Source organism: Petaurus breviceps, unplaced genomic scaffold, assembly GCF_028583685.1.
Source record: "Petaurus breviceps papuanus isolate PSGF00001 unplaced genomic scaffold, PetGlider_PUasm1.0 490, whole genome shotgun sequence".
Lineage (NCBI taxonomy): Eukaryota > Metazoa > Chordata > Mammalia > Diprotodontia > Petauridae > Petaurus > Petaurus breviceps.
Genome location: NW_027186352.1, coordinates 20,165,545 through 20,179,488, shown reverse-complemented (window position 1 = coordinate 20,179,488; position 13,944 = coordinate 20,165,545).

Sequence of the window (13,944 nt, the reverse complement as noted above, 5' to 3'; positions counted from 1 at the left end):
ATATGCATGCTCTGCTTTGGCAAAAATGATCTTCTTGTCCTACACAAGATACCATATCCCACCTCCGTGCCTTTGCACGGCCTTTCCCCTTTGCTTAGGATATTTTTGCCTCTAGATCCTACCACTTTAGAAGCTCTAGTTTCCTTTAAAATACAGCTTTAGTATCTCTTTTTATGAAACCTGAACTGATCTGTCAGGTACTAGGGTCTCTCCCTCACCCCAGAATTTACTTTGCATTGATTTGATATTGATTCTCTCCCCAGAGAAAATGAGCTTCCTAGGGATAAGCGTTGCTTAATTTTTGTTTTAGAATTTTCCGCACTTAGCACAGAACCTGGAACATAGTAGACACTTAATACATGTCTGTTGATTGGCTGACTGATAGAAAGTCACTGATATTGACCAGCTGGAAAGTGTCCAGTGGAAAACAATCAGGCTGATGAAAGGCCCCAATATGGCACCATATGAAAATAAATTGGAGGATCTTGTATGTTCATCCTGGAGAAGACTTAGGGGTGGAGCATGACGGCCAGAAAACATTGGAAGGGCTGTCATCTGAAAGAAGGATTCAATTTGTTCTTTTTGCTTCTTCAGAGGAAAGAGAACATGGGGTAGAAGTTACAAAGAGACAGATTTAGGTTGGAAGTGGGGAAATCTGCCTTTCAGTCATTATTCTCATCTCACAGTTACTGACACACTGGACTCTGCCCCTGGAACTACTCTGGGCTCTTACAGTGAGCTTTCTCTGTAATATGCCCAGGACCAGGTCTCCACAGCATTTTCTGTTGACCACTTCCAAACTTTCATCCCTTCATCCAGTATGTTTGTTTTGCCATCCACCTATTTGAATGCAAGTTCCTTGAGGACAGGAGCTATCTCTCTTTTGTATTTGCAGCCTCAGCACTAGTACTCAGCCTAGTGCATGACACATAGTTTAGTGATAACAAATCTTGTTTGTAGGTGTATCTGTCTGTCTGTCTGTATCTATCTATCTATCTATCTATCTATCTATCTATCTATCTATCTATCTGTCTGTCTCTGTCTGTCTGTCTGTCTGTCTGTCTATCTATCTGTATCTATCATCTAAATATATATTTTTCTGTCTGTCTGTCTATCAGTCTGTCTATCCTCTAACTCTAGCTAGTAAAGAGAGGTGTACAAAAGTGGGATGGGCTGGTGTATGATGTGGTGAGTTCCTTCTCATTGGAAGTTTTTGAAGGCTAAATGGTGACTTGTCAGACATGTTGAGACAATATGGTTTAGCAGAAAGAGTAATGAACTTGGAATCAGAAGGAACTTGACTCTAAAGTTGCTTCTGATGCTCAGTAACTGTGTGGCCTTGCGAAAATCACTAAAGTCTTAGAGTCTCAGTTTTCTCATTCATTAAGTGGGCATAATAATATAACCTGCTTCATAGGATTGTGGTATTCAAGTGACATAATGTAGGTCAAATACCTTGTAAACCTTAAGACACTCTTCCCAAGTCCTTAATTCTACTCCATTCCATCATTTTAAAAATATATTTTGTTAATATAGTTCATTTTAATCATACCTATATTTCTAAATATATCTATCCCATAGTCACCCCTTATAACAAAGACTTGTTTTTAACAAGAGTAAAAAGCACTTTAACAAAACTAACAAAGATGTTGAAAATATCTGATGGTATATGCAGTGTTCCACATCCACAGCTCCCTACCTCTCCAAAGGAGTGGTTTGAGGTCCCTGCTCATCCCTCACTTCCAATAGTGCTGCCGCCTCTTACTTTCCCAAATACTGAGTCCATTCAACATGAACTCCCACTCTGCATCAGCTCTTCTGCCTGATTCTATCTCCACAGAACAAGCTACCCTTGCCAGTTTAAGCTTATCCCCTCTAATCTCATCATCATTCAGCTAACTCATTGTATATTTGATACAACCAAAGGCATAGAAAAGATAAGATACTTTCAAGTAAAATTGTGTAGGTGGAATTGAGAAAACTGAATTCTTGATTGAGTCAGAGAGGGATGGACAAGGGAGAGAGAACTTAGAGATGTCATTGAGATTTTGGTCCTGGATGACAGGGAGGATGGTGGTGTGCAAAAGAGAAATAGACACGGTAGAAAAGGGATGTGTGTGTGTGTGTGTGTGTGTGTGTGTGTGTTAAGTTTGGGATGGAGATGTCTGACAGTTGATTTTACATGCAGGTCAGAAATTCCAAAGAAAAGTTGTAGGCTAGAAATATAGATTGGGAAGGTGTCATAGTGGAGGTGATTATTGAAATCATGAGTTGCATTAGATCTTTAAGAAATAAATAAAGAGCTATCAAAAGAGAATAATTAATTCATTAGTCACAACAATGGTTACGATGGTTGAGAGAATGACTGCCTTTTTTTCTTCTGCAGAATAAAATTATCATTCTTTAAAATGTTACTCAAAGCTCTAGTCAAACTGCTCTGCTGGCCATTTACCAACCTTACTCCATCCTATCTGACCTTGGTGAGGCTGCAGGTATTTTCTTTGAGTCTAGAATGCTCTCCTCCCTGTACTGTGTCCCAGATGTCCTCATCCTTCCGATTCTGGTGTCGGTGCTGTGTTCTCCCTGAAGGATTACTAAGCCTGCCCAATTGGATGTCATCCTGCCTTGCTCTGAGCAGTGAAAGTATTTTTTTTACCTCTCATGACAGTTGTCATAATAATTTTCCATTACAAAAAGGGATTCTTTTATTTGTTTATTTTCAGACAGACTCTAATATTAGAAATCAAATTTTAGGAAGCTAGGTAAAACATGCCCTCCTCATATATTATACTCAGTCGTGAGAGCAGGAAAGAAGCTAATCTTATTGGTTTGTCGGTTTTAATATCATATTTCATCTTGAGGGATTGTTTTAGGTATAAAAGGGCAAAACAGTGTCCACGCTTGACTGTTTCTATGGTAACCAGCTCCTTCCAATGAAGTACCATTGTAATAAGTGGTGCCTTTATTAGCATAATTCAAGTGCCCTCCCCCACCTCCCAAGAAAATCATGAACTCATCTGGGAAATTTCCCCATCTATTTTCTCCTACCTCCCCAATGCATTCTATCCTAAAGTAGATGTTGACCTTTTTCTTCAAATCTTTTTGATTTTGTTTTTAATTACTCTGTTGGCTGTGGGATTCAGTGTTATCTGTCCAACCAAAATGAGGCCAATTTTCTTGCATTTTTCTCTGCTTTGTTATTGATGTGATTCAAAATGAGATGTCAATTTCACTATTACATGGAACAGGAAATAGGACATCAAGTTGTCATGGCCTTTGAGTCAGGATAAACTTGACTTTTGCTCAAAGAAACAAAGAATTGAGTTCAAAAGGACCTCATTTATTTGCTTTAGAAGGCACCATCTAGTTCACTTCAAGACTGAAAAGAGATTCTCTCTAAAATATACACAAGAAACAATCAACCAGTCTTTTCTTGAAGACCTTTAAAGAGAAGAAATCTACGATGTTCTGAAGTCACCCATCCCACTTTGGTATACCTCTAATCATTAGGAAGATATTCCTGATATCAAGCTTAAATCCCTCGGCACCTTTGACTACCATTCCTTATTCTTCCCTCTGGGACCATGTAGGATTAATGGAATATGAAGATTTTCCCTGTCCATTAATAGACCTATGTGACCAAATGTGTCCCCTTTTCCCCTTGGAACAGAGGTCATGTTCCCAGGTCTAAAGGTCCACAGGTATTTCAATCATGGATGTCTTGCTGCTTTGAAGTCTGGCCCACTTCACAGCTGTGACACATCCTGAGTCACATAGAGCCAATCAGGTGAAAACTATATATATACATATATATATATTTTTTTTTCAGGGAGATTTATATTGCCTTGGGGGAGGAGCTTGCTTAGGGGGAAGCTTGCTTATAGGGAGGCTTGCTTGTAGGAAGGCTTTCACATCTTTTGTTGCTGAGCCAATTAGTCACTGAATCACATTGGTTGTGATTCCTTCTGGCTATGAGTGTATTGATCAAAACTTTATATATTCTGGGAGGTTGGTATTTTGCTTTGATGCTCACTCATGGAAAGAATGTTCACCTGAGGGTCTTTGTGATTTGATCCGATGAGACTCTGGGTAGCCACTGATAAGGGGCTGTCTGGCTTTGTGAACCCAGATGTTGGTGCTTCCTGCACTACTGATTATGTATCTATTATTTTGTTTAGACAGTTGGAGCCCTGTCTATTGGATTCTTTCTTGGATACTCACCTCTTTCTATTTATGTGTCTGCATTGTTAAATTAAATTAAGATTGTTGACCTGTTTGATGTTGTCTTTCCTTTAGAAAAGCAGATCAAAGAACCTGTGCTAGCAGCCCTTCTGTGTGCTGGTGATATTGGTCTTACACTTCCATAGCAGCTGCAAGCATCTATAATGATACAGACCAACCAGAAGAAGTCTATTCCTTCTTCCAAATAAGTGCCCATCAAATACTTCGAGACAGCAATAAGACTGTCCCACTTAGCCATGCTGTCTTTTGTCCTTTATGATAAATGCTCTCACTTCCTTCAACTTATCATCACATGGCATGAACTTGAGGCCCTTTATTATCCCTGTGGTCTGATTAACAAAGTTGTTAATAAACTCAGCATTTTATTCTAGACATGGTCTGACTGGGGCAGAAAGTGAGACTCACCTTCCGTTCCTGGAAGGTATGCCCCTATTAATACAAGCTGAGATCACATTAGCTTTTTTTTTGTCTGATACATTGCACACTGAAGATTCCCACTGCACTTTCAGTGCTTCAGATCTTTTCTAATCATGCCTCTACCACGTTGTATTTCTGAATTTTATTTTTGAGCAAAAGTTGAAAACTCTATTGATAATTTCTGCTTTTGAATTGTATCTCAGTAGATTCAACCTGGTGCTCAATCCTGGCAAGATCATGTCGGATCCTGATTTTTTTATCCAGTATATTAGCTATCCCTCCCTGTTTGTGTCATTTGCAACTTTGATGAGCATATTATGTCTACCCAAGCTATTGATAGAAGTGGTTAATAATAAAGGATCAATTGGAGATTTTGCATTCCATTTGAGACTTCTTGCCAAGATGACACTGAACCATGAATGACTTCATTTTGAATCTCTATATTCAACCATTACCAATTCCATCTTAATGTATAGCACTCATTTCTCCATCATTTTCATGAGAGTAGTATGGGATACTTTCTGAAATGCTATAGCATGCCTATGATCTACCAATTCAATAATCCTATCAAAAAACTAAATAGAGTTAGTCTGGCATGACCTATTTTGGGGGATTACATATTGGTTCCTTCTGATCACTCTTTCCTTTTCTACATGTTTGCTCACAACTCTGGGTCTCTGACATGCCTACTAACTGAATGAGCTTAGGACATTCTGTAAGTCTCTTGGAACCTTTGTTTCCTTACTTCTAAAATAGAGATAATTATATTTGCAATAATTCCATCAGGATTGTCATAAGGAAAGTGCTCTGCTAGTCTTCAAGGCTTTAGAAATGAACGTTATTATTCCTTTCTCAATTCCACTGATTTCCTAAATGATGTGAATAACTTTAGCCCATCTCTATTGATTGTGGATTATGAAAACCATCCACTTTACTCTTGGGAACATTTGGCATGACTGGAAGAACTTTTAAGCTTCTGTCCCTCTTCATCATTGAAGAAGATAGTTATTTTTAAACTAATTCTTTGTTTTGCCCATCACACTGAAAATTATACTCTGGACAATGGGCTTTCTTCACAGACTTGTTTTTGTTTGTTTTTCCCTGAAGAGCAGTTAGGCTGAACTATTTTGAGTGGTTATGGTTTTCACCGAGAGTTGATAGGTGTAATATTCTGGGGCTTGGTACCAATCATTACAAAGTCATCCACAAATGGGCACCTGGAGTACCTCACCATCTGCTAGTAGTCTCTCCTCTTCTTGGACTCTGGGCTCACCCTTCATGATGGGGGTCTCACTGATGTGGGGGCATGGATTTGAGAGGTAAAGAAGTAAAACTTATGTACGGCTTCTCTTCCTGGTGGATGTTTGATCATATTTTCCCATTCAACCTCCATAGTCAGGTCACCCCAAATGCTGGGGATCTCTTGACATTACATAGATACCAGTGGAACATGTGGGCTACCCACTGATTATTGTTCTCTCTCCAAACATAACTGTCCCTCCTCCTTTTCCAGTCGTATATGTCTCCAGTGAGATCCTTTCTGTCATTTCTCCCATGAAATTCCTTATTGGTATTTCTTGGCAACCTATTAACACCTAGGATGGATGTCACTATTCTGTCTGGGATGGCTTGCAACTTTAATTCTCTGGGGACTGTAGGGTTCTATGGCCACATCTATTCACCATCACCTGAAGAGTGCTATTAACAGATGGCGGAAAAATCGCTTCCTTAAAAGTACCTGTCAGTTTCCAAAGGAAGTTCAGTCTGTTCTGCTCTTCGGTTCTGGGCCCAGTTCCTTGCAATTTTTGTGAGTGTTTAAGATACAGTTATTGACGATCCATATCTATGTTTGCCATTAGACCGAAGATCATAGTTTGGACTTAGACTTTTTTGTTTGTTTTGCTTTTTCCCTGAGTAATCGGCTGAATTTTGTAAAGCGATTATAGCTGTCACTCAGAACGTTTTACAATAGTGTGGGACCTGATGACAACAGTATAATGTTATCCACAAATGAGAATGTCTGGAGGACCTTGCAATCTTCTGAGAATCTCTTCTCCACTTGGATTCTCGACCGGTCATCCTGCACACTGGGGGCAAATACCTTGGGTGAGGCTAAGTCTTCTTGTTTTGTGCCTTAGGGCTTTTAGAGTCATTGTTTAAAGATGTTTGGAGGGGTTTGGGGGAGAGCTCAGGCAAGTCCCTACCTTTTCTCTGCTGTCTTGACTCTGCCTCCAGAATAACTGTCTTAGGGTTGTTTTCCTTTTTTAATGTTTTATGGAGTACGGCCCTCTGGTAGGAGGACAGACATGGGGAAATATTGAAGAAGTAGGATGGCATGATGGTTAAGGCATTGAACGTATCAACAATGCAATATTCACAATGCCTATGGCAACTATAGGTATGCTGACATGGTTATTAATCACAAAAGGTACCAGGGTCTCTACATGGGGAATAAAGCTAGAACATTTATTCAAATACCAGAAAACCGAGTCCCAAACCAGAAATTCAAGGCCATCACAGTAGTTATGAAGTTGGAACACATAGTTAATGTAGTAAGCACCCACATTCTCAAGCCTTCAAAACAGAACAGGCTACCTCAGGCAAAGGTCTTCCTCTCCCCACTTATGGCAACTGCTCAGCATCCAGGAAGTGAGCTCCTGGCAGCTCCGGCTCCCCCCGCAGTTCCCATCCCTGGCATTCCTCAGCAGGAGTCCTTAGCAGAAATTTTGGCTGGCTCAAAAAAAGGGGTTCATGCTGCCACCTCCACTGAACACACTCTAGCTTGGCTTCTGCTTCTTCTTGCCCCACCCCTTCCTGCTACATCAGCAAATTCAAGGGGCATGGAAGATCTTTCAGTCCCATAGCCCTTACATGGACTTGAAGTAGGGAATGTCAAGTTTCTCCTGACTCCTAGGGTGAGGCTTGATTTTAGGGAGGAATTCCTTCCTAAGTTCTATGGACTAGATACCCTGCCCATCGCTTGACTTCTTTCTTCCTATTTCCTCATCTGTAAAATGAAGGATTCAGACTGGATTCTCTCTAAGGTCCCTTTTAACTCTAAATCTATGGTCCTGTGAAATTTACTGGCTATAACAAGATATCGGTAAAGACAATGACAAATAAAGAAACGTGGTTAGTCTGGCACAATCAATGTTTCCCATAACCTTGCTAGTTTCTTGGGGACTCCAGGTTCTTCTCAATGTTCACTGATTGTTCCTGGGTGCTGACCCACCCTAGCCAGGTGACCCTGAGCAACTCACTTCATCTCTCTGAACCTCAGATACAGCCAAGGGTTTTCTGTTACATCTTTCAAAGCACTATGATTTTAACAAATTTCTGAGAAACAATTTCTTGTGGGAGAGTCTTTTTAAGGCTTGATTTTTGCTAAACAAAATCCAATGCCCTCAGTCCTGTGATAATCATTCAAATAATACCTGCACATTGAGGTTAATGTAACCTCTTTGCTCCCCAAATGGCAAAGCAAACAGTTTTAAGCAATTATGCATGTTAATGATCTGCTGCGACTGAGCACCTGTGATCAATAGGAAGAAGTAATTATATTCTGGCCAAAGCCTCAGAGTCTGAGGAACTGAAAGAAAGCATTCTTAAGTAGCTGTTTACACTGACAAAAGGTGAAAAATACAGGTATTATTAATTAATTAAGGTGGAAATTAAGAGGAGAAAACAAGCACACAAGCAAAAGAAGGAAAAACAGAAAGTAGGCAGGGATTCTGTTCTGCCCCAATTCATTCCCCCCGGCCTCAGTTTCCTCATCTGTAAAATGAGGGAGTTTGACTAGATGGCTTCAGAGGGCTGTTGATATTAAGTGCTGTGATTCTGTGACTAGGAAAGTCTCAAAGGAAACCAAACCAATCATCCTAAGAGCAAACAATGGGGACAGAGATGGTCACCGCCTCCTCCTCTCTCCACATGTTCTTGTCTCTCCCAAGAGGAATTTCAGAGAGGCTTTCATAGCCAACTGTCTGCAGGCCTGACTGTGGACAGCATCCACAGTGTTAGAAGTCCTGCCTCAGAGCGAACTGTTTGTGAGCCTTGGTCTCCAAAACCAGAGGGAGATTGAGACTGCATGAAAATACCTGGAAAATGCTTGGGGCTTTCTAGGCTCCAAAGGAAGGAAGAAAAGGTGGAGCCTAAAATTCAGGTCTGTGGAGAAAGGTTTATTCATCATTCCAGATGAGATGAGATAATGTCTATACAGAACTTCGCACACTGCTTGGTACATAAAATGTATTTGATAAATTGCTTGTTCCCTTCCCTTCCATCACTTGGAAGTCCTGGGCCTCTGCCAGTGGGCCAGGGTCTAGGTAGGCCAAGCTTTTATGAGAGCCTAGGACAGATAATGCATTATTGGGTAGTGTACTAGATTAGCAGAGGGGCTTATGATGGCTCTGACTTCCAGGCTCCTTCCTGCTCTCCAATGCTCTGATTCTTGAGTCTTTGGAGCATATTATTCATTCATCTCTTATACTTTACTACCCTCTCTCATCTGGTCACAGTTAATTATTGCACACAGAGACAATTATTGCAGGCACATAGTAGGCAGTTAATAAATGCTTAGTTGTCAGTGCAACATGCTATCTCCCATCTCCTTGCCTTTGCACTGGCAATAACCCATTCCTGGAATGTTTCTTCTCCCCAGTACCTCTTAGTTTCCCTGGTCTCCTTCGAGACTGTATTGCTGCTGCCCACGGGGAGCCCGTTGCCTTCTCCCTCCTCTCACCCCCCTCCCAGTGCCTTCTCCTAGGAGCCGACCTTCCACCTACTCTGTGTGCCTCATGTACGAGCAATTACATGCCTGTTGCTTCTGTGTGCATCAATGTATGTTTAGAATAGCAAGTGTGTTGTTTCTGTATCACATGTGTTCATAATTGCCTGCATGCTGTCTTACCCATTTGAATGAGGGCCCTGGACCTTCCTTTCTATACCCATCACTTGACAGTGCCTAGTTATAGTAAGTTCTAAATAGATTCTTGTTTTAAGGAAACACTTGTAGACTGTCTTTGATATAAACTTTTAATAGGAGGGTTTTCTAGGCCCCTCATTCTTTGTAGATATCTCATTTGATCAGGAATGATGAATAAACCTTTCTCAACAGACTTTATTTTTAGGTTCCATCTTTTCTTCCTTCCTTTGGTACTCTAAGCATTTCCATGTATTTTCACACAGTCTCAATCTCTCTCTGGCCTCAGAGACCAAGGCTTACAATCAGTTTATTTCTTTTTACTTTACTATCCTGATTACACAATCAGTTTATTCCAAGGCAGGACTTCTTCTAGGACTGTGTCAGGCCTGGAGACAATTGGCTATAAAAACCTCTCTGAAATTCCTCTTGGCAAAGGGAAATGTGAAGTGGAGGAGGGCAGGGTGTCCATCTCTCTGTCCCCATTGTTTGCTCTTAGGATGATGGTTGTGCCAATCTTGGCTTGGTTTCCTTTGAGATTTTCCTAGTCACAGAATCATAGCGCTTAATATCAAGGGCCCTCTGAAGTCATCTGGTCAAACTCCCTCATTTTACAGATAAGGAAACCAAGGTTTGGGGGAATGAAGTGACCTGTCCAGTCTCACAGTTACTAATTAGAGGTATCGTTTGAACCCAGGTACTCTAACTTAAAGCCAGTACTCGTTCCAATGTACCGTGGAGGCTGTCTCTAAATCTGAACTTGGACTGGAACTTATCAAGTCACTGCTCAGCCCCCACTATGCCAATATTCCACTTTCTTTGCTTCTGAGAATGTTGATACCAGGATTCATCCAACAGCCTTCCAAACAGCATAAGGTCAGGAGAGAGTCGTGAGAGGAAAAGTAAGGAGAGACAAGGTAAATGGCCCCTTACAGTTGAATCATCTTGAGGTTACAGAGCAGATTGTCCCATGCTCTCTGCTCTTATGCGGGCACTTCTACTGCCAGCTGGATGCTGACCAGCCTTTGTCAGCATGGGCAGATGAAAGAAGTGATTCCTTTGCCAAAGGACTCAGCTGGCTCACCTGGCCTGGGAGTAGTGCCCATTCCAACCCATTTGGAGAGTCAATTATTCTGGACCAATTTAAAGCAGTAATCACATTTCATAGCACTATAAAAATAAAGGCTAACTCAATACACAGCTAAATTAGAATTTCTAAACTAAAATACACACACAGAGTCCTTACCTTCTCCTGGAACCTTCTCACAGGTATGGGGCCATTTGTCTCTCTTTTCCCCAGCACATCTGGGATATTAAAAAAGCAACATGGCAGGCTGGCTAGTGTGCTTGGCCTTGGAACGAAAAAGACAGGTTCAAAGCCATCCTCTGAAACTTACTAGCCGTATAACCTTTGGTAAGTCACTTCTCCTCATGTCTTAGTTTCCTCCCCTGTAGAATGTGAATAAGAATTCTCGTAGTGCCTAACACTCTATACAACAACCACTTTTTATTAAGCTTTTCCACTTGAATGGAGGAAAGTGACTGAAATGGTGAGACGTGATATTGTTATCGATTGCCTTACTTTTGGGTTCTTATTGTGCTTGTCTACCTGGAAACATCAGTGTCTAGACCTATTCTTACCTCTCATACATCCCGTGTTTCTGACAGGCTCTAGCTTCTCCGGGGGCCCTGAGCTGATATCAGTAGCCCTTCCTGGTGATTAGCAGGCAATCAGCTCACCTCTGGAACAAAATAGATTACAGTCATTTTGCCAGAGGCTCACCAGCCCCACCTCCTTCCTCAAATCCTCTCAACACTCACTTCCCATCAGCCACAATTTTCTCTGAGAGAAGCAAGAAGCATGTATGTGATAGAGAAAAACATTTTCAAAAGGTGTTGAGTTGTCCATATAGGCATCTGTCTGAGAGGGGAAGATGGTTTCCAGCCCTGTATCTTCCCTCCTCCATTGTGGTGAACCCTTATTCGGAGCTGTTAAAATCTATGATTTCCAGGGCCAATGAGCTGGATTCCTAGCAAATCTCAAGCCTCTGCCTGGGCTTGGGGCTTCCAATTAACCAGTGTCAAGTCTAAAGATGTGCACAACTCCAGGTATAATAAGCAGAGATGGTAACAGAAAGTATGGGTCATGCCATTCTGACAAATCTGGGGTTTGGACACGAGTTCTGCCCCCAGCTTGGTACCTCTTACACGTGTGAACTTGGGAAGATCCCTAGCCCTCTCTGGGCATACATTCCCTCATCTTTAAATTAGAGGTTATGAATAATAGATGATATTTATAGAGAGTCTGAAGGTTTGCAGAACATTTTATAGGTATTATTTCCTTGGATTCTAACAACATATAACTGAGAGAAAATACGATTTCTTTCTTATTTCTTATATTAACGACCATTTACTGTTTGGGAGATCCAAGATTCCCCTCCCCTCCTATTTCCTCATTCTTATTTGTTTTATTTATTGCTTTTCTGGAGGGGAAAGGTAGGGCAATTGGAGTTAAGTGACTCACCCAAGGTCACACGGCTAGTTCTTTGTGTTAAGTGTCTGAGGCCAGATTTGAACTCAGGTCCTCCTGACTCCAGGGCCAGTGCTCTATTCACTGTGCCCCCTAGCCACTCCCCTATTTACTCATTCTTTACTAGGTCAAATCAACCCATAGGACTTTTGATGAGATTGGATTTAGTATTCTTTGCAATCTTGTTCAGACCCTACCCATCTGGGAAAGTTTAGATCTGATCAAAAGGTAAAGAGATTTTAGTTGAGATGAAAACCTGTGTTCTAGGAAGACAGGTCTGAGTGATCAATACAATCCCCACCTCCACTCTCTGCCCCAGCCCCTCATTAGAATAGATCTACCTCTCATTATAGTATTCATTCTCTCATTCATTGTTAACCTATAAGTGCTTATTGCCCTCCTTTGGGAACACCCTTTTTTCCAAGGACATATAAACATCAATATGCTGCCATGATCCATGTTTGGTTTATAGGAGATGTCCAAATGACCAATCCTTTTATTAATTACTTGCTAGCCATAATTGATAAAATGATTAATTACTCAGAAATTATGTCTCTTTAACTTTTATACCTCATATAACCTATTATCATACCTATGTTATGAATGAGGAAACAGGTTCAGAGAGATTGCCTGACTTGCCCGGGCTCACACAGGTCATGTATGAAGTGGTATTTGAACCTTGGTTGCTTTATTCCAAGGTAAATGATTTAGTCTCTATTCTGTTCTGATAATCTCCAAGGACTCTTCTAGCTCTAAATCCTAGGGATTTTGCTTTGTCCTTAGGAAGTACCCCCTAGGCTCCACCATTCACACTCCCCCATTACTGTGGGATAGTTGGATTTCCCATCTGATAGTCTAAACCGATCTATTGCTGACTGAATGACACCAAACTATCTTTTCAGTCTTCCATGTCTACTGACTAGACCTGGACACCAGACTATATTTTACCTTCACTGCCCCTCCCCACATTCCCCCAGCATATTCTCTTTGCTTTTCCCTACTTTCTATACCTCCCTCTGGGTACTGTAATCAAATCAGTGCCACCATTGACTCTGTAAGGGCATAACAATTCACTGTCCAGTGACTCTACCTACTATTTTTGTGATTCTTCAGAGAAAAATATCACCCCTTGTCCACCACTCCCCAAAATGCTGTCCTCTCCTATTAGAAAGTAAAGTTTTTGAAGGTCAGAGACCGTCTCTCTTTTGTATTTGTATACCCAGCATTTAGCATAATGACTTAATAAATATATTTTACTTAAATAAATGATTGTCTCAATTGTCATCTATATATAAAATACCTCAGAAATTTGGCTGTTCCCTTGACAGAGAGTATACTTGGCCAATAGAGTTTGTACCGTATGTGATAAAAGAATGATAATGGAAAATTTTCTTTTATAGCATTTTTTTATGTATCTAAAAGACTTTTCAGATCTTAACTAAAAAAAAAAAAGATAAGTGGACTATTCATTACCCTGAATTGACAGTGATTTCCTCCACTTTGTTCCTAGGTACATCTTTCTTAGCCTGGGAACAGGAATACTTCCTGATGTGGTGAGAGTGAAAGGATATTGATCCAGTCGAGAGGAAACCCCTTGAGGACAGGAACAGTGCTATTTTTTTTTAACCATAGCTTTTTTGATAAGCCAAAGTATTTTGCATGCGATACATGTTTGTTTAATCGGATTGTTCTATCTATGGCTCCTTTTTATAAGAACATGCCTTGAACCTTTGGGAGAAGGAGAGAGAGTGTGTCACAGTGGGAAGAGTGTGGATTCTGAATGGGAGGCTCAAGTTTAGTGGATTCTGAATGGGAGGCTCAAGTTTAGTGGATT